Below are 18,357 nucleotides of genomic sequence, written 5' to 3' on the forward strand. Positions count from 1 at the left end.
CAGTATTACTTTTTAAATTAAGGGACCTATAAAAAGAAATAAAGTCACATTAAATATCAAATCTTTCCATAGTAATATCACCTTGAGATAGCTTAAAGCTAAAGCTAAAACCACCATATACAATTTCACACTGTTAGTTTACATGTCTGAGTCAGCTTCAGCAAACAACTGATTCTGGAACATATTCCATGTGGTTAGTTTTGTGCAGAAAATTGCTGTTACCTGCATGCTAATAATTGACACACAGGTAACATAGAATGTTATTGTTGATTTTCTTTTTAAATGCAGTAGTGAACATTAATGACCCCCGTAAGTACATGGAACAGCAAAACATATATTTTTTTTGCAAGCTCATAAACTCTGGGGAAAGTGCAATGATGCAGATATAATTTAGAAATTTTGTTCAGTAGCATTTCCACACCACCTGAGCTAAACTGGAGAGGTGGAAATGAATTCTTTTGATGCTGCAGACAGGATTTCTGGCTAATAGGCACTTAGAAAAGAGCATTCGAGAGGCAAGAGTACAGCTAGTTTGTGACTTTTATGTCACTGGAGCAATGAAACATTTCTGGGTTTTATTCTGAATTATAAAAGAGCCATCCAAGGTTCTGAACTTATTAATGCCATAAAGTTTAGCACCTTGGATATTGTTGTTGTTGTTGTTGACTTTGATTTTTGGCTTCCAGTGAATGAGCCCCAACCATCAACTATCCTGGTCACATTTTGCAAACTCAGACATCCTTGACTGAATCTATCTACCATTAACCAAACATTACCATCATTTCCAGTGAATCATATGCTAGCTCCAATTTATGGCAGCCTCACTTATCATAATCTTCACTTGAAATAAAAGTTCAGACTAGATTTATTCGTGGACCTTGTTATTTTAAGCAACATACAATATCCAAAGAACTCTGATATCCACAGAACTTTCTGATGGTAAGAGCGCTTCAAAAATGAAATATGTTGCCTTGGAGAGTAGTGGAATGTCCTTCTCTGAAGCTTTTTAAACAATGAAAGCATGGGAATGCTTTCATTGTGTGTTACTGTTTGGCAGAATGGGATTGAACCCAGTGCCCCTTGTGGTCTCTTATAGTTCTATGATTTTATGGTTCAACAGTGTTTCCACATTTGCCAACCCTGAGCAAGAGGATCCCTGGGGAACTCCCATACTCCCATGCAGGCATGTAGCCGGGGGGGGGGGGGGGCTCGGGGGGCTTCAGCCCCCCTGAAATTCTCATGGTGGTTCACGAAAAGGCCTTACTGGTGCATTACTTAAACTGTTGTGTTTATTCATATCATGATCTGATCACCATACTCAATATATCCCATATGCATGGGGGTATTGGGGTAATGATACAAAAGGTTTGCTAGGGTAGACCCTCTTTCACTCAGACTCAGCCCCCCCCCGAAAACCCCCTGAAAAAATCCCCCCCCCCAAAATGAAATCCTGGCTACGGGCCTGCTCCCATGTTCCATGTTCTTCTACAGATAGCCACAACTTTTCATTGTATGCTCTTACTGCAGATGAGAAGGAAAGGATCACTTGTTCTTATCTCGGCACTGAGTAAACCTCCCGCCACCGCGGTAGGTCCCGCCACCGCGGTAGGTGATCATGTCGAGGCCTTGGTCGCTCTCTGGAATGGGGAGATGACCAGGGCTATTGACAAGATCGCTCCGGAACGTCCCCTCTCAAGTAACCGAGCTAAACCAGCTCCTTGGTTTACTGAGGAACTGGCAGCGATGAAGCGAAGGAAGAGGGTTCTAGAGAGCGTGTGGCGATCGGACCCAAGCGAGCCAAACCGAACACGGTTTGTGTCCTTTTTAAGGGCATATGCTGTGGCAATAAAAGCCGCAAAGAAAACCTTCTTCGCGGCCACTATTGCGTCTGCAAAAAACCGTCCGGCGGAGCTGTTCCGGGTTGTCAGAGGTCTTTTAACTCCCCCTATCTCAGGTGGGAGCCCTGACAACTCGGCAGCGCGCTGTGAAGCATTTGCTCGGTTCTTTACAGACAAAGTCGCTTTGATCCGTTCTGGGCTGGACGCCACATTAAGTGCAGTCTCTGGGGATGTGACACAAGCACCTGCTTGTCCGATTTTGTTGGATTCTTTTCAGTTTGTGAAACCCGAGGATGTGGACAAGGTACTTGGAGGAATGAGACCCACCACGTCCATCCTAGACCCCTGCCCATCCTGGCTTCTAAAGGAGGCCAGAGGGGGATTGGCCGAGTGGGTAACGGTGGTGGTTAATGCCTCCCTTCGGGAAGGCAAGATTCCAGCGAGCCTAAAACAGGCTGTTATAAAGCCGCTGTTGAAGAAACCATCACTTGACCCCACTAAATTGGACAACTTTCGGCCTGTTTCCAATCTCCCCTTCTTGGGCAAAGTCATGGAAAGCGTGGTGGCCTCACAACTCCAGGTATTCTTGAGAGACACGGATTATCTGGATCCGGCACAGTCTGGTTTCAGACCGGGACATGGTACCGAGACGGTCTTGGTCGCCTTAGTGGATGATCTGCGCCGGGAGCTAGACAGGGGGAGTGTGTCCCTGTTGGTGCTCCTGGACCTCTCAGCGGCCTTCGATACCGTCGACCACGGTATTCTTCTGGGGCGCCTTGCAGAGATGGGTCTTGGGGGCACTGCTCTGCGGTGGCTCCAGTCATTTCTGGAGGGTCGTACTCAGATGGTGTTACTGGGGGACTCCTGTTCAACGCCGCAGCCGTTGACCTGTGGCGTTCCTCAGGGTTCCATCTTGTCCCCCTTGTTGTTTAACATCTACATGAAGCCGCTGGGTGAGATCATCCGGAGTTTCGGGGTGCGGTGTCATCTGTACGCAGATGACGTCCAACTCTGTCACTCCTTCCCACCTGCTACTAAGGAGGCTGTCGAAGTCCTGAACCGGTGCCTGGCCGCTGTGACGGTCTGGATGAGGGCGAACAAACTGAAATTAAATCCAGACAAGACAGAGGTACTCCTGGTCAGTCGCAAGGCCGAACAGGGTATAGGGTTACAGCCTGTGTTGGATGGGGTCGCACTCCCCTTGAAGACACAGGTTCGCAGCTTGGGTGTGACCCTGGACTCATCGCTGAGCCTGGACCCCCAGGTTTCAGCGGTGACCAGGGGAGCATTTGCACAGCTTCGGCTCGTGCGCCAGCTGCGCCCGTATCTTGGGAAGTCTGACTTGGCCACGGTGGTACACGCTTTGGTCACATCCCGCCTCGACTACTGCAACGCTCTCTACGTGGGGCTGCCCTTGAAGACGGCCCGGAAGCTTCAGCTAGTCCAGCGCGCGGCAGCCATGTTGCTAACGGGAGCAGGACGCAGAGAGCATACAACGCCCCTGCTGTCCCAGCTCCACTGGCTGCCGATTTGCTACCGGGCCCAATTTAAGGTGCTGGTGTTATCCTACAAAGCCCTAAACGGTTCCGGCCCAAAATACCTTGCAGACCGCATCTCGGCCTACGAGCCCACGAGGGCCTTGAGATCTTCCGGGGAGGCCCTTCTCTCGGTCCCGCCTGCCTCACAGGCACGTCTGGCGGGGACGAGGGAGCGGGCCTTCTCGGTGGTGGCCCCCCGGCTGTGGAACACCCTCCCTACCGAAGTTAGACAGGCGCCCTCCCTGATGGCCTTTCGTAGGGGCCTGAAAACTTGGCTCTTCGAGCAGGCCTTCAGCTGAGTGTATCTTGGAATGACACTGGAATGAACTAGGATTATGAATTTCGGCTATGACCCCAGGACTTGACGAAGCGGATTTTTTAGTATAGTATATGTTATGTTGTATTGTCCGGTTTGTATTGTCTCGATTTGCTGTATACTGTCTTTCTTGTTGTTGTTCACCGCCCCGAGTCGCCTTCGGGCTGAGAGGGGCGGTCAATAAATGAAATAAATAAATAAATAAATAAATAAACCAGGAATGGTGGGTATGGAGCAGGCCTGTTTTGTGCTGCTGCAGAGACCAGGACATGGAGCATTCAAACTACAGGAAAAGAGATTCAACCTAAATTTCAATAAGAATTGCCTGATTGTAAGAGCTCTTTGGCAGTACAAAAGGCTCCTTTGTCTGGTAGAGTTTCTGTCTCTGGAGATTTTTTCAACAGAGGTTGGATGGCCTTCTGTTCAGAGTGCTTTGATTATTTATTCCTGCATGGCAGGGGGTTGAACTGGATGCTCTTTGTGGTTCCTTCCAACTTTGTGATTCTACTTTTCTTCCTGTCAGATTTTTTTCACTTTCTGTCTTTCACAACAATACACAGAAATCAGAAATATTATGACCTGGTGACATTTTCTATTAATATCTTTACATTTGTGCATCTTATCCAATGCCTTCATGGTTGCCTTTCCAAGTCTTAATAATGGGGCCAATGTATAAGAAATCTTTAACTATATCAGAGTTTTTATAACCCAATTTAAAGTTATACAAATTATTTTTGTCTTCCTAATATTCAACAGTATCCCTGCTTTTGCACTGTTTCCCTTAATTTTCATCACTAATAGTGGTTCCAAATCTTTGATATTTTCTCCAACTATTATTGTGTCATCAGCATTTCATACATTTTTGAGGTTTCTTCCTGTGAGTCTAATCTTTCATTCTGTATGATATGATACATTAGAAAGTGTTTTTAAAGTATGGGATACAATCCAGAATAGTGGGCTAATATCAAAGTTTTTAGCTGCCACTGTTTATAAAGGATAGCTCTAAGGTTTTCCTGAAAAGGTACTAAATGGAGTGCTTCCAAATAGCCTTTAAAAGAGGGCTTGTCCTCTATTTATTAGTATATATATATGGTTGTGACATAATAATCAAGCCCTAGGGTATATGGATCATCCCTGTCATGGCTACCCAATAGTGGTCATCTTCTCAGCCCATTTTGCTTGCTGAGTAACTCATGTGCCTTATTGAGATGAGAAGGGACAGTGCCACGTACATCCAGATTCTTTGATTTGGTTACTCTCTTCTCCAGCAGCAACAGCAGCATGTCTCAGTGACAACAGTAGCAGAAAAAGGTCAGTGATAGGGCAGGCAAGAGGGGGAAATGCTGAATAGGAAAAAACAGGGCATTGTTGCCTAACACTTTGTTTGTCTTCTCTCCACTCACTATTGTTGCATACATCTCTTATAACAGCTAATCCTGTTGTGAAGGAGAACACACACTCTACCAACAGAATGGACCATAACAAAGAAATGTCAGAAGTTTGTAGGAGCTGTTGGGATAAAAAGTTGGGAAAGTTGACCATACTGGCAATCAATTTGCTGACAAACTGCTGCCACACATATACTAAAGACAGGGCTTAAAATAAATTCACAGCACTGCCGACTCATTCTACATGAATACTGAATACTTCTCTAATGGGTGGGTCAGTCAAACAGCTGTAGGATTTGTTTTACTTCAGGCATAAAGGGCGAAAAATGCTCCATGCATATACTTCTAATAATACATTTTTTAAAAGTAAAAAGATTTTTAAAAATCATCGACCATAGCTCATACATAATGGAATAGATGAGATGGGGAAACTCTGTGGGAAGTTTCATAAATGAAACATCTATGACTTTAGTTGAAATATATTATGAAAAGATACATATTGGTTTTAATATTAATACATTCATGCAGAGAGAGTATATATGTTGAAATAACTAGCAGAACAAGTCCATTAAATAAAGCTACATGTAGTGAAGCACTTTGGGAATGAAAGTACTATGGCCATATGTTTTTAATGGCTTTTGGTTTGATATACTTTTATACACTTAAAAAAACTTGAACAACTTGTAGTGAAGTTCTTTAGCCGTAAGCTATAACAACTTACAAATGAACAATGAGCATATTATTTTATATGGAAATATATTATAAAAATATCATACATAGTAAAAGCATTATAAGACAATTACCATAAGAAAGAACTTCTTGATGATAAGGAGCTGTTTGATAGAATATGTTGTCTTCTAGAGTCCTGGAGTCTCCTGCTCTGGAGCTTTTTAAACAGAGGTTGGATTACCTATTGTCTCGAGTGCTTTGACTGTGTATTCTTGCACAGCAGTGGGATGAACCAGATGATCCTTGTGGTCTCTTTGAACTCTCAGATTCTACAGAGGGGAAGTGCTTTTGTTTCAGGCTAACATGCAAAGGCTTAAAAACATTGTAGCCAACAAATGTGGCTTTGTGTGACCTATCATCCTTGTCAGACAGAAACTTCTCACAATCATTTGCTACTATCTGAACGTAATTTATCGAATCCATTTGTCTGTCATGCTAATACATACATGTCTTCTACTTGATCAATTAATCATCTAACTTGGTTATCTGAAAGCACCACAGTGAGTACTACATTTAGTTGTAGACCTGATACAACAATATCAGATTTGCTCTCAAGCAAATACTTCTGAGTTTTGCATTTTTGGCTCAATATTCACATTTATGAACTGATTTTGAACAAACTCCATATTTAAAGTTTTCTGCAAGTACTGGAAGTTCAGGAAACTAAAAAAATGTACATTCCATTTTATATTGAATTTATTGTGAAGCACAATATAAAGACAACAGGTCCTACCAGTCATACTTTGGTTTTATTAAACTCAAAAGTGAACTATGAACATCAGCGCAGAAAACACAAAGCAAGTATTTTAGTAATCTTAAACACTTTGCTGAAAACACAAAGGAATGACCGTTCTTATGGTCTTACTGGACTCATCTTTTCAATAACTATGCAGATGAACAATTTTCCTTATGGTAACATTTACTATACAATATACAATCGATTGCCTGTTCTATTAGCCTGGAAATGTTAGTATTATGCTTGAATTTCACAACAATTTTGATGTAAGATTTTGACCTGAACAATTTGCCTTGCTCACATATTTCAGATGACCACTAGCTGAATGCATGGAAAATTGGTTCATGAGACAATTTGGAATATAAAGAGGTAAGACACATGCAATGGGTTATGAAACTAGCCACACTCTTAACCTGCTGTGAGGCCTTCCTAAGCATCAAAATTGTGCTCAAGGCCAGGGGTCCACTATAACCTTTCCCTCTACAAGATAAGTCACCTGGAACTTCCTGCCAGTCTCTTGACTCAGTCTAAAAGTAGTTGCCGTTGCTACTTTGGAGGCCCACTACATATCAATCCCCCCAAAACTCCAACATTTAAAGAGAAATGTGGGAAGGAGCCAACCACAGGGGTTGTTCCCTTCCTAGCTCCTCAGCTCCATATAACTGGAGGTGCCATCACAGAAACTAACTCCTCACTCAAACAAACACACGTTTGGTGTTCATGAGCCCTAGTATTCCTCAGTGTTCTATATTACCTCTTAGTGTAACCAATTCGACCACTTTTTCTTACTATTGTATGCATTCAAGTAATTCCCAAGTTATGGAAATTCTATGGTGGACCTTTCTTGGGAATTTCTTGGCAGCATTATTTCTGGGGGGGGGGGGGGGGTGCCTCTGAGGCTGAGAGACTTGCCCAAGGTCACCCTGTGGGTTTCTATGGCTGAGTGAGTCCAATGTTCAAATGACTTCACCATGCTGAATGATACCTGGCCAATTTCTCACATTGGTCCCAAAGTCTGCCTCTGCAGAGTAAGCAAAAACTTTCCTGCTATCTTTGTCTAATATTACCCATCAGGTGGCAGAGTCAAAAGTGCTTACTTGCTCCATAGATATGACTAGCCACAGTCTGTGCTGACTCAGGGGTGAATAGATATATAAAAAGAGTCCAAAGCTAGGTTAAGCTCTGAGAATGTATACCCCTGCTTAGCTTTGCCCCAGTGTTGGTTGCAATATTATGTTATCATAATGGGACTTTGATATTCCACGCCATCTTTCAGATGGTGCAAATCCAGCCCTGCCTCCTCCAGTAGCCTATAAAGTTAAAGTTGGCAATGAACCTGAGTACTGCTCATAGGGCAATCAAGAGATAGTTTTGTACATTCAAGGTCTAGATATGCACAAAATTATCTCTTAAGTATTCCACAAAGCAAGAGTCACTTGAATAAAGAAACTGATGTTCTGTAATGTTTGGAATATGGAATAATACCATGAATAGGAGTATCTTTTAAAATAAGGTATTTCTGGAAACTCCACATAACATTCACTGTCTAAAACACAATCCTACTTATTAGCTGAGGAACATGACAGCTCCTTCCATCAGTTGACTGCAGCGGGAGATAATCTTTTCCAAAATGTGTTGCAGCAATTTCAAGGCAAGAAAAATTTCAGGCACAATAAGATTGAATGTTTGCACATTGGGCCATTATAATTATTACCTGTCCTTTTATTTGGACTTGGCCTGAGGGTTTCAATGGACTGCCAACTAGTGTGCTCCACCACACCTCCCTTATCATCTTCTCTGTAGTAGAGTTCTCACTTTATATTGAGCCTTCCAGGGCATCTTCTTTTGAAAGTGAGAATATATAGCCATTCATGGCACCTTCCAGGAATACACTTTTAGCTCAGATTAGGTTAAGTCAAAATAAAAGGAAAAATGTATAAAGGGTCAGTGTGCAATCATCCTCTGCCCATTCTGACCCCCATCCCCCAGCAATTATTATGTATGCATATGCAAATACAGGTATTCCAAAATCTTTTTTAAAATTCCAAAATTCCAAACACTTCAAGTCCCATTCATTTGTCTCTTCACACAAGCCTAGAAAGATGGTACTAACAAAATAATTAGATATCCAGCAAATATGTTTATGGTTATTGGCAGTTTATTGGAAAACATGTGTGCAATGCATTCCTTATCATGGAGAGTACACATTCATTTTAGTAAACTTTTAAAACATAATAATGAATGACTAATTAATTCATAAGTAACATTTTCTATGAATTACTGTTGGAAAAAGGTGCCCACAATTATGGATAGAATAATTAACAAAAAAGGTGCATATTACGGTACATTGAATAAAGGATGTGGTTGACCCGTTTTTCACTCATGAACATGCTCAGCTTTTCCATAAGGACCAGAGTCCTTTTCATTGTATCTTTCCAATGATATGTTACTTCTTGTCTTGCTGCTAGGGGAAAAAAAACCTCAATCTGTTCTTCATGTAGGATAAGTTCCTTGGATCCCAAAAATAGTGCTAAGACATCTGTTGCTGGATGATCTTCAACCTCTTGATTAATAATAGTACATATCTTTTTAAACACAGCTTGCCAAAACTGATGAATGAAAGGACAAGTCCACCACAGGTTTTCCTAATTTATTCAACGTTTTACACTTAAATCTTTTGAAACTTGACTTAACTGCAATGGGTATAATACCATCTGTGAATGAGCTTACACATATTCTTTTTCATATATGCTGAAACAGAATTCATGGGATTTTCATCCAATTTTCCTATATTTGTTCATTTTATATAGCAGGTCTAAAAGAGATTACCTTCCATGTATAACACCTTGATATTTTTCCACTGCTTCTTCCCCTTTTAACCACACATCTATCATTGAACAGAAACAGGCATTAAATGTATAAAGTGTTCGGACTGATCGTGCTTCATCAAGAATTACCCTATGCTTGAATATAACAAATGCAATAAAAGGTTCTGATATAAATATTATTACAGAGATAAAGATGAACTCATAAGAAGCTTTTGCCACTATAGCCTCTTGACCAGTCCTTGGTAAATGGCCTGAAGGCTGGTACATGAAAACATTGAAAGCCATATGCTAATATTACTATTAAATGTAGCTGTCTCCTACAAAGTGTGTTAATAATTTATGTTCTTAATGTTTGTTGGAAGTAAAATTCTTCTTGCTGTATTCTTCTTGTTCATTAATATATTGTTTCTCTGTGTGTGGTAGGTTCCAAGTTGCCTATTCATATGCGTGGCATGAAATAAGCCTACATGAATAGAGACCAGCAGCTTTTGGGGTTCCATACCAAGCCTATAAAAAGTGCAGGAGATGGAACAACGGACTATCTAAGACAGGCTCCTCTCATGTAAACCCTTTCTGACTTCATCTTCTGACCCACCCTCAGTGAAGTGTGAGACTAGCAAATTACTTCAGGGCCAGAGAAGATTTTTTTCCCCTTGCAAGATTTATTTTTTTAAATGCAGATCTCCAGGAATGATCTACAATGGCTCTTGTTACCCAATTTTCTGTCTGGTCTCAATATTTCATGGTTGGTTATACATAGCCACATTCACTTATATACAAATTCAGGGAGAATGCATTGGAAATAGTAGTTGACTCCCCAGAAAAAAAAAATGTCTAGCCGCAGGCATAGTGTGTAATTCCTAGCACATACTTGGTTCATACCATATTTCAGAGTTACGATCTATCTCTGCAGATCTCTCTCCATGCTGCTCCCATAAATTACTGTAGAAATGAAAATATATGAGATCAGACCATAACAGCTTTATTAGATTCCAGGATGGATCTGGTATGCTAGTGTTGAATAGGGTCTTCTACTTTTTTGGAAAAAAATAACAATGGAAGAGGCCATTTCAATTGTTCTTTGACACTTGAGGTTGTAGGCAGACACATATTTAAAGAGAAGATCATTTACTGTCTGGTTTTGTTGACATTGAACTACTGTCTCTTAGATCTTTCTGTGTCCTTCATTATCACCTTAACTGAAAATATATTTTTTAAAAAAACCATTTCCCCTCCCAACTTTAACAACAACAATAGCAGGCATACCATTCTTAAAGTAGAGATTCAGATGGGAAAGAGGCAGAAATCTGTCTTCTAGTTCTTGCATCATTATGAATTAATGGTATTATGTGGATTTAATTCTCACTTATGCCACTCTGGGCTCAAATCTCCCCATCCTGCCCTCTCTTCTTCTGTCTTGCATGTAATTGGATTAATCTGCCAATTCCCTACAACACTGCATGCAACATTATCAATCTCCTACCCATTTTATGCACTGTTGAGATCTTTATCTTCTGTATCTTCAAATTGAACTATAGATTAGTTTATCTCATGTCCATCTCATTTCTTTCTTATTCTTCCAATCTGTGTCATTCTGCTGGAATACAGGATTTTTATGTATCAGCAAGATTGCCTTTGACACTCTCATCCCATAACTAGAAAAATACTCAAATGAAATAAAAATACTCTTTTCACTAGGAGTAGGCATAACAAATGCCTAGTCAAGGTATGCATGGATGGAGATGCAGATCACCTGGAGCTGACATGTTCCTTGCCACAAATAAAATAAAACTCCGACAAGATAAAACAAACAGGCAAAAATCACAAAATCATTTATGAAGAACTAAACTAAAAAATAGCTAGTTGTCATTATAATGTAAAGAATCACACACAAAAAGTACTGATCTTAATAAATATTAAGCAACATTATTGTATAATAATTCACCATTGCAAGGCTGTGTGTCTCAAATATATGCTTAAGTTAGTTGTGGGAAAGCATAGGTGAAGGAACTTAAGGTAATAGTATCCAAAATGGATTGTGTTCCCAATGCCAGTTTCTGAGAAAGAGGATGGGTATCAGAAGGGGTCTGAAGGATGTACTATACTTTAATGAACATGAATGGGTATTTCAAATGTAGAAAGTCGCTATATTCACCTCCTTTTACTCAATGTATAAATGCAGAGCTTCCATCATCAATCAAGACTCTAGCACGTGGGACCAACTCAGATTCCTACTAATGCTTACAGTTTACATGCCAAAAAGAATCCAATGACACAAATTGAAAATTAAGTACTATATCCATATTAAGAGGACTGAACATGACAGGATCTCCTGAAGTTCCATTTCAGTAAGACTGCTGACAACTATGTCATTAAAGAAATATATAATTTGACAGAGGTAGAAACAGAAGAAACACAGAGAAAGGACAACAAGGACATGTGGTCTGTCTTCTGATTGATCTGTATTTTTGAGTATTTTCCTATTGTTCCTGACCACAGGCCAAAATCTCACCCAATTCTTGCATTAAAATTACCCTGAAAGATGATTTTTGTTCTCCATATATATCTCAGATAGAATGGTATCCAGCTGACAGTAGAATTTTTCCTTGATGTCTTTGTCAGCATCTAGTGTTAGTGCATAGGCACTTATGATAGTTGCCTGCTAGTTTCTGGCAATATTAATTTTGAGGGATGTCAGCGTAATACCTCAACAAGATCATGGGCTAATTCCAACTCACTGAATCCCATAGAACAGTGTTTCTTAAACTGTGCTCCTCCAGACACTTTGGACTTCAGCTCCCACAATTCCTAATAGCTAGTAAACCAACAAATGTCTGGGAGCTGAAGTCCAAAACACCTGGAGGAGCACAGTTTCCTGGCCTAGAAGATTCAGGAAGTTTTTCTCCAAAAAAATAACTTTATCCAACTCTAGAATATTCCCTAGTAGCTTTGAGGCAATGCAGATTGCATGTGTGAGAATGCAAAGAGACCGTAAAGAAGAGTAATTGTTCTCAACCTTGTTTCTTCTATATCACCCCCATTGCTTTTCTGTGATTTTCCTCCTCTCTCCTGCCTTTTTCTGGCTTATGGCTCCTTTTCACTTTTGCTCAAGCGCTATCTTCTCCCAAAGTACAAAAGCACAACAGGGAGTCAAGTCTGATCAAAAGACAGCTCTTCTTGCATAGAAGGGATGGCTTTCCAGGTGGTGCTTTGCCCTTGACTATCACTATAGATTAGAGAGAAGTAAGCAAGCTCAGGGAAGGGCTGCCTGTTTAAATAGCAATGTTCCATGCAATGCACCATGCCAAGGGAGGGAGGCCAGTGCCATGCAATTGAAGAGGGCACATGCCCACACACAACCATACACACTTATCCATGTTTTAAATTCCTCTGATCCAGGATTTAAGCCCTCCTTGATTGCTTGTTGAATGCCTTTTAAGAAACCGAAACATAAATATGCTTACAATATTAAAGGAGCAGTTACTGCTTTTAAATGTAATCAGAGAGAATCGCACAAAATCTGCCAGAAATCTTGTTGGTTTCAATTAAAATGCCATGTTGTAATTGATTTGTCTGCTGAGATTTCCTTGTTGGAATGACAACATTCTAATAGGATAGTTGGACTTCACCCCATATACCTGTACATACATAAAAAAGGGTTACCCATGTGAAAACTGGAAATGGCTCTTGTACCTTTACTGGCTGCATAAAATAGAGAACTACGGCACAACCATTAAAGGTACAGAAAAGATTTCCAGTTTTAGCTCTGGCAACCCTATCACACACACACATTCCAACAGAACTTGCTAATAATGTAAGGGTACAATTAATTTAAGATTATTTTACAAAACATTTATTTTCTTGATAAATGTTCTCTGCTCCTTTGTAGTTAAGAAAATAAATAGAGAGACATTTTCCAAAATTCCTTTCAGCCTAGCTTCAAAATCACATTTTGAGACTATCACAATCTAATTCATGCCTTCTAGTGTGGAGTTTGAGGCCTGCTACGTGCTGTGGAAATGCTTCAAGTGATACAGCAGAATGTACAAAATGTACAAAATGTTATAAATGAAATTTGAGCTGCTGATGGCTCCAGTCTCCTAGCACTGAACAGCTGATCTATATATTCCACAGTGGTGCTAGCCCTGTAGAAGAGGAAATGCTCCTTTAAAGGTCTTCTTTGACACAGATTTTTCCCCTCCATTAGAATTCTTTAAGGAGAACCTTGGTCTTTATCTTTCATCCTCTATACTGCACAATTCACTGGTGCCTTTTTGGTGGAGTTTAGGGAAAATAGTCCCTGGCATTTGGCAATTGCAGTTGTGTGGAGTTACAGTTCACCAGCCATCAAAGAGTATTCTGAACTTCACCAATAATGGCATTGAACCAAACTTGGCATACAGGACTCCCATGACCAACAGAAATTACTGGAGGAGTTTGGGGAGACATGTACAATAGATGATGGGATTTACAGTACCTTCAATCACTTCAGCCCCTGGAGAGGCCTCCTTGCCACCCTGGGAGGAGTGCAGGCACAGCTGCCAAGAAAGGTGCTTGCCCACGCCATCCCTTTTCTTGCCCTGCATGCTCCCAGGGCTTCTTCCCCCATATGCTTGCCAATGCTAGGAGAGGGACGCCATTGGCAAGTGCCTCTCCTTGGAGCTGTGACTACACCCTCTTCCAGTAGCTTCTCCGAAGGCCCCAGCCTCTTGGAGGCAGTGCCGTGATCCCTCTGGAATTGCCAAATGACCCCTCCAGGGGTCGCAATCCCCAGGTTGAGAACCGCTGCTTTAGAGTATAGTAAATAAACCAGGCTGGGACTTGGGAGCTGGGATACCTGTATATTGCATCTGTACTATTCCCAGTCTGGATGAGAGTAGGGAGTTGCCATCAAGAAGCATATGAGGGAAAGGTCCTAATGCTTCCTTAAAACAACATGTAAAAATAAAGCTTATATGTCAAAGTGATAACAAAATCATGAATGAATGATTATGCAGAGGCTTCTTCTTCTGAATAAGGTGAATAGGAGCAAACTAATGAGAGAATGGGATTCCTAAACTACCTGGAACCCCGCACCACTGAAAGAAGCGGTTTTCTTTATACCTACAGAAAAAGCTACTTGGAGAAACAAGAAGCCTAAGAAGTTTTATATAATCTAGGCTTGGACAAAACAACCACCTCTGATTCATGTAGCGATAAAGATGAAACAATAACTCAAATCTCAGCATGTAAATTCAGCTAAATTTAGCTCATTCATTCTAGATGTTATAAAAGAAAACAGAGCTTTAATCCAAAGGCTGAAAGTCTTTTTTCTGTGATAGTGTTGGCAGAGCAAAAAAACTTTGTACTTAAGATGGCCGGAGTAGCAGCAACCTTCAACAAGAGTTTTGAAAGAAAATATATCCCCACAGTGCTTGGACTGGCCACTTAAATTCCTTGAGGATGTTCAAAACTTGAGAAAAATGCTGCAGATTTGTGGGATGACTTTTGAATGTGACACCAATAATACAATCCTTAGAGTTAAGAATTTCTAGAGCAAATCAAGAGACCTCACTTCTAGATGACAATTGGAAGAGCCGGCAAAAATGAATTACAAGAAAAATTTAGCTTTGAATTATTATGGACAGACTACAGGACTTTGGCTTAAAAATCAAGAAGAATGGGAACCCTACATGAGACTGATGAAGAATTAAAGAAGATAGCTATATCAGGATTTGTTGATCAAAACCACAAATATTGTCCTTTATCTACATTGTGTATTGTCTGTTATCTCTATATTTAAGAACCCGGGACAATAGTTGGAACAACACCTTTTTAATTAGACGTGGAATGTTTATGTAGAAATACAAATTGTGTGTAATACATCTAAGATATTTTGAAATTTGATGATTTAACACCCCTTAAATAGATTAGAAATAAGTACATAGAAATATATAGGTGCTGTGTAATGTTAAGTGGAGAATAATGGTAGTCATGATGATATATAGCAAATTTTGTTTATACAACACTAACTTACTAACAGACTATCTTGAACTTTGATTCCCTAGGTAATAATTAGAATTAGATAAATATCTAGAAGAAACAATCTGACAATAATAATTGAGATGAATTTTTACAGAAGAAGGCTGGAAAAGAAGAACAGGATGAGAAAACACAAGAAGATTTTAGAAGACACAAGAAGACTTTAGAAGACACAACTCTCAGATTTAAAAATAACTGATGATATCACTCTTCTCTTTGTTATAGAGGATATATATGAACTTTTAAATACCTTTTAAACACCTTAAGCAATGAAAATAAGTGTAATGGAAACAAAGAATTAGATGTAATAACCCTAATTATGTACATTGCCTTTTTTCCTACCTCTACACCCCTCCCCTGCGAAATATTAGATATTGGTCAAGACTTAATTTACTAACAATAACTGCATTATTCCCAATTCTCTTTCTTTTTTCCTGATCTTCGAACTCTTCCCCCTTGTCTGTGTGTGAAAAAATAAAAGTGTCTAATAGATATATTTTAATAATAATAATAATAATAATAATAATAATAATAATAATAAGGCCAGAGTAGAATAATTAACAACGGAGCAATGCCACCATTATCATATTTTATTCCAAAAAAATAAAGAAGAAATAACTAAAACAAACCCATTACTTTAAATAATTAGAGAATGTGAGTTGAACAAAGTTTTAAATTTTGAATTCCATCTTTACTGCTGCCCTGTCTGCCCACTGCCTTGCATAATTTAAATCTCACAGATAGTTTACATACAAAAGGAAGAATTTGTATAAAAATAAAACTTCTTAACTCACCTTTAAAAGTTGACTTTCCATATAAAATAAAAGAAGATAATAATTTGAGCTGGTATGTACACCGTGCACTTTCAGTATTTTATTTAAACTTAAATAAAAATTTCAACTATAATGCAGAAATTACATCCAGTCAAAGTGAAGTCGAGCATGCCCCCCCCCCCCCCCCACCAAGGGATGGTAACTTATAGTTCTGGAAAGGACAAAGGTACCAGACTGCACAATAGGGGTTAAGTCTTGGTCAATTTGCCAAGACCTTAACAACAATGAGGACCCCATGAAACTTTGGGAATGGCTAGACCTTGGAGTCTCTGCCTCTCTCTAGAGAGCTGTAGTTTTCCAGGGACCATGGGAGCGGCTTCCATCCCAGCGCTGCAGGGCTTTGTGTCTTGGCCCAGTGGAACTCCATAGACTCCCTTTGGTGGCTTTTTGAATTCTGCTACATTCCTGGACTTCACTCTCTTCAAGGACTCGCTCCCTACCCATGAACTTTCTTCAAGACAACTTATGAATTCATGCTGTATCCTGATATCGTCTGCTTTTTATAATTGGTATTATTAATTTCTATCTGAATGGGAAGATACCTGCATATGATTTCCCTGTGTATAATTTCTATATATTTTTACGTTTCCTTGTATTCCTGACCCTTTGCCCTTCTCCCTCCAAAGAAATATGTAGGGGAACCCCCTGGCCTTCAGAAACAAAAGCCATTAGCGATTACTGGAACCTCACGCCAAAGACACACTTGCATGGATAAAAGAAGGAAATTCTTATCTCTAGCCCACTAGAGTAAAGAATTGTTTGACAAAAGTTTCTGTAAGATAAGGGGAAATCTTCCCCTCTGCTTTTGTTTACTTCCCATTGATAGCAGTAACCTCAGGCTGCCATCATTGTTCTCCTGTCTCACAGCCAGGAAGGATCTGGATATTTTTACACATGTTGATTCACAACACTCATGAACACAATAGATCGGCCCTGTTTGAGCTTTTTGTCTCAGGCCACATGGCATTTCCTTTGTTTAAAGACTCCTTCCCCAGATTCCTTTGTGCTCCCTCATCCCGCCTCCCTCTCTCCTGATTTGCTGTTGCCACCAGGTGGCAGAGGTCTCCCCATTGGATCCTATGGACCACTGGAGCTTCCTGATTGGTCCAGAGGCACCGGGGGCGGGAGGGCCGCCTCCCAGCTGTTCGCCCATCGCCCAATCATGGCGGGGAACAACAGGGAAGCCGGGGCGGGGAGTTTGAACTCTGCAACTTTGAATTTGCTATAAATATGACTGTATTGGTGTACTCCCCTCATGCTTAGCTTTGGCGAATGATTGCAGCTCTGCATCCTTTTTCAGCTGAATCGCATTAAACCTCGATGGCTTTTCTTCAACTGGTGAGACTTTTCATTGGGAAATCAGGGAAAAATATGGGATGCTTCTCTGTCTCGCCAGGGGAAAAGAACTCTTTGATTAGTCTAATTGGTTTCTGCCTCCTGGCAAGACCCCTAAATTTAACATCTACGTCACAAGTGGGTATATTTATTGGGAGTGAATCCCAGTGAAGTCAGTGGGGTTTAAGTCTCCTGTATGTTGTGCATAATTATGTCAACCTGCAGCTTCTGTCTTTTATTTTCCTTTTTGCCAATTCATCAGATCCTTTCAATTGTAAAGTTTGCTTGAAAGCTGTATTCAAGATTCAGCTAATTAATAAGCCAATTCATTTGTTTGAATATGGGAGAAGCAAATTAGATTAGAGAAGCAAAGTAGATTAGAGAGTACCATACCTTTTAATTTGACCAACAATATCAAAACTGGGTAGGATTAAAAATGCTTACCCTGTCCTTCCCTGCCAACCCAAATTATCCAATAAAGGTATCATGTGGAACATTTTAGATCATATGACTGGAAGTCATCCAACCAAATAGTCTCATCTCCTGCTCTCTATGAAAATGAATTGGGCTTTGGAAGTATATAATGTTCAAGTTAGCTCTCAAAAGGTTTATGAAGTGTATATCTTATATACTTTGAATGAGCACTTGGAAGATCAAATACTGCAGAGCCAATGGAAACTTATTTGAGAAACAATATATACAGCTACTGTACATCCATTTAACTTGAAACAGTTTAAAAACTGTTCAGGTTTGCACACCTATGGGAAATGTGTGTGTGTGTGTGTGCATGGATTC

The 18,357-nt window shown here is 40.2% G+C and overlaps 1 protein-coding gene across 5 annotated transcripts in view; it reads right to left on the reverse strand.

Moving 5' to 3' along the window:
- Window positions 1–18,357, reverse strand: part of SGCD (sarcoglycan delta) — a 630,158-nt gene that overhangs the window by 218,158 nt on the left and 393,643 nt on the right. Inside the window, exon 1 of one of the 5 annotated variants that reach the window (XM_060765543.2) lies at window positions 9,375–9,393. The exons of the other annotated variants lie outside the window; for them this stretch is intronic. The gene's annotated coding sequence lies outside the window, so the exon portion shown is untranslated. Of the gene's footprint in view, window positions 1–9,374; window positions 9,394–18,357 lie in introns of those variants that run through there. 5 annotated transcript variants of the gene reach the window in all.

Source organism: Anolis sagrei, chromosome 2 (assembly GCF_037176765.1).
Source record: "Anolis sagrei isolate rAnoSag1 chromosome 2, rAnoSag1.mat, whole genome shotgun sequence".
NCBI lineage: Eukaryota > Metazoa > Chordata > Lepidosauria > Squamata > Dactyloidae > Anolis > Anolis sagrei.